Below are 3,527 nucleotides of genomic sequence, written 5' to 3'. Positions count from 1 at the left end.
AGGCGGGCCAGTGGAAGGGGGGGGGGGGGGGGGGGAGGAGGGGAGGAAGTGGCAGAGGCAGCTGATGGGATTGTTTCAATCTGATTTCCCTGAGCAAAGAGTTCAATAACCAGGCAGCAGATATTTAAAGTCATTAGTGGAGGGAGATTAGAGGGGATTTGAGGAGTATTTTTTTCACCCAAAGGGTGGTGAGGGTCTGGAACTCTGTCTGAAAGGGTGACAGAGCAGAAACCCTCATAGTATTTAAAAACACTAAGATATGAATTTGAAGAAATATCCTCTCCACATTTAAAATGGGATGCATTAACTTGTCCACGTTGACATTGTTGTATCTGCTAAATCTCAGATACCGTGACCAGGATATCAATCAAAGTTTTACCCAGGTGCCCTTAGTTGCAAGATGGACAAAGGAGAAACACAAGTAAAGGTTCAATAAGTTTAATAAGAATAATACTACGAACCCTTAAAATACCCACATAAAACAAGAGGATACTCCAGATTCCAGTACACTACCCGCAACGATGGCTTGGTAGGCTGTAGATCGATCGCTGGAATTCCCCTGGACCATCATCTCAAAGGTGGTTCTCGTTAGCACTTCCTTCCTTCTGGTCTGGTCAAGGACACCTCACACACCAGTGGTCTTTCTGAGACGCATACCTTTATCCCCCTCTCTTCCCGCCTTTCCAGAAACTTCTCTGACTTCCAGCCAATGAGTTCTCGGGAGGAGGTCCCAATACCCAGTGGGTTTCTTGATGTCTGCCTGATGACGTGTTGGGTGTGCCGGGTACCCCACTCCTGGTACCATGATGTCTTGGGTATGCCGGGTCTGCGAGGACTGCGTTTACTGCAGCAGTGAGAGACACAGGCTTCCAACACTTGAAGAAATGCAACTCGATTTTATTGAACTCTTAATTATCATACACACTTTAACTGTGGGTTGACACTGTGCTGACTTGACTGGAGACCTGAGGCTAACCCGAACGACTATCTTACTACCACATGGTGACAGTCAGAGCTCACGGGCTCTGACTGTCTCAGAGGCTGGGTCCCAAGAGAGCGGGAAAACTAGTGCCCTCTGGCTTTATAGTGGCCGTGTCCTGTCTGGTGATTGGCTGCTGTGTTCTGTGTGTTCACTGCCCATCCTGTGAGTCAATCACTGCCTGTCTGTGCACCACCATATACCTGTGTGTATATTATGACACCTGACAGGACACAGAGGCCCACCCCCAAGTGTCCATCTCCATGGTGTTGCTTACATTTAACCTGTTCCCACATAAGGTAACAGGAGAAACTCTGGTTGACGGAAAGTCTGGCTCGATCTGGGCTATGGACAATAGACCTGTGCATTTCGATGGGGTGCAATGATCTTCTGCTGGGTCTCAGTAGAGTGCGATGATCTTTGATGGGTGACTGATGGGACAGGCCCAGGCATATCTGGCAACTTGTCTGGTGGTTGTGTATTTGACTTTAATCAAGTCTGAATTCCAACAGCCTGCCTGAGGTTTGACTGCAGTATGATTTTAAAATGCCCGATTCTTTAATTTCGGATATCTAATTTAATCGGGCGAATTCTTTAATTTAAAATACCCAATTTAAATTGGGCCTAAATCTAGGCCTTGCTAGGTCACTACAACACTGTCTTATCAAACACTCACATAGAAGGTACAGCATGGGTTAGATACAGAGTCAAGCACCATCTAAACTGTCCCTGGAGTGTGGGATTAACCCGGGTCACTCACACACACCCGGATGAAGACTCACCTGCCTCAGTCACTCAGACGCTCCTGTATTACTGACCTTAATATCATTGGATGCTGTGTCTGTGAGCAGGATCCAGGGAAATAGTCAGTCCTCCAGATGCAGCACATCTAGTGATGGGAGGGTGCACTGCAGACCAGTGTCACTGAGGAAACCAGGAATTTTTCAGATGGTTAATAGTATAATAATAATCTTTATCAGTGGCTGACATTAACACTGTAGTGAAGTTACTGTGAAAATCCCCTAGTCGCCATACCACAGCACCTGTTCAGGTACACTGAGAGAGAACTCAGAATACCCAGTTCACCTAACAGCACGACTTCCGGGACTTGTGGGAGGAAACTGGAGCACTTGGAGGAAACTCAGACACAGGGAGAATGTGCAGACTCTGCACAGACCCAAGCCGGAAATCGAACCTGGGACCCTGGCGTTGTGAAGCAACAGTGCTAACGATTGTGCGACCGTGCCTCCCCAGGTTGTGTCTCTACTTGAGTCAGTGGGATTTAGGATGTTTGGATTTTTGCTCGATGTGGAGATTCTCTATCAGTACTGAGACTGTAGGTTGTTCCTCACTCCTGGAGTCTCCCACCTTTCTCCAGCAGTTTCACTTCTCCTGACACAAGGGACTTTACCACCTTTCACAGCTTCAGGAGCCCAGACACAAAGACAACACTGACACCTGCAGCTCCAACTAGTTACCACTTTAAATCAAATCAACCTTTCAGGCTGCCAGTTTACAGGGAAAGCATTCTGTACACAGCCTTGGGACTTGACCACTTAGAAACTTAATCTAATACAACAGAAATATTATCAGTTACTGTCAGCCATGGCTGAGTTAGCAATCTCGCCTGAGTCAGAAAGTTGTGGCTTCAAGTCTCCCTCCAGAGTTTTGACCTCTGAGGCTGACACTACGGTACTGCACTGTCAGAGATTCTGGGCGTCTGACACACCGGATAAATATGGGAAAAGTTTGCCATCCAACGGGCCTGCGAATTTCGGATCTCGCCCAAATATAGTGAGCATATCATCAACACAAATTTGCATTAATTTCCATCTCATTAGCGAGATTGAAATCAAATGTAATGCCCTCCAAGGAATTAACAGGCTCTCCAGCGATCACATTGGCATCACTTAGTACCCCTTTTTAAAAACGCAAAGCTAGTGTAATGGCTGCTGAGGGGAACTGAGAAGGGGAGTAGCCATTTCCATTTTCGGGCATGCAACTCAAGGGCTTGTGGGGGAAGGGTTAAATCCCTCAAGGGATTGGACTTGGTTGGGATGGTGAAACGTTCCAGGTTGGGGTCACCCCTGAGACAGAGGGGTGGGGGTTGAGGGGATTTTTGTCTATGACTCCTTCAGGCCATCTTTAAATATTGTGGTTACTCATAATAGGGACTACAGCTGCTGCCTGTCTGTCCTACCAAACACTTCCAGGACAGAGCCCCACTCCTGGTTCTATGCTGAAGGTCACTTTAACTCCCTTTGACTGTTTCACAGCTAAAGGCTATTGCTAATGAGGAATTGGCCTTGTCAGGTGTGAGAGCACTTCCCAGCTGCAGTTTGTATTTGCTGCTTGCTCCTGTTGCTAACTTGCAAATGCCTGCAGACTGCCATAGCTGAGAGATTGTTTGCTGCTTGCTGCTGCCTTTCCTGCTTGCCTGCTGTGTCGCCCCCTTGGGCTTACTTGCTGCTTTTCGGATGGAGGGAAGGAAGAAAGAAGGTAGTTGTCTTTCAGTCTCTCTTACCTGGAGTACGGCGAGGTGAGATGT

General features: G+C 47.4%; 1 long non-coding RNA gene across 1 annotated transcript; it reads right to left on the bottom strand.

The window, feature by feature from the left end:
• Window positions 1-424: 424 nt before the first annotated feature.
• On the bottom strand, window positions 425-1,813 carry LOC140384868 (uncharacterized). Its single transcript, XR_011933181.1, has 2 exons — window positions 1,762-1,813; window positions 425-844 (listed from the first exon to the last, which is right to left on the bottom strand). It is a non-coding gene; the product is annotated as an uncharacterized lncRNA (long non-coding RNA).
• Window positions 1,814-3,527: the final 1,714 nt, after the last annotated feature.

Source organism: Scyliorhinus torazame, chromosome 10, assembly GCF_047496885.1.
Source record: "Scyliorhinus torazame isolate Kashiwa2021f chromosome 10, sScyTor2.1, whole genome shotgun sequence".
NCBI lineage: Eukaryota > Metazoa > Chordata > Chondrichthyes > Carcharhiniformes > Scyliorhinidae > Scyliorhinus > Scyliorhinus torazame.
The sequence above is the reverse complement of the archived record's forward strand: the minus strand, read 5'-3'. Positions and strand labels throughout refer to the sequence as shown.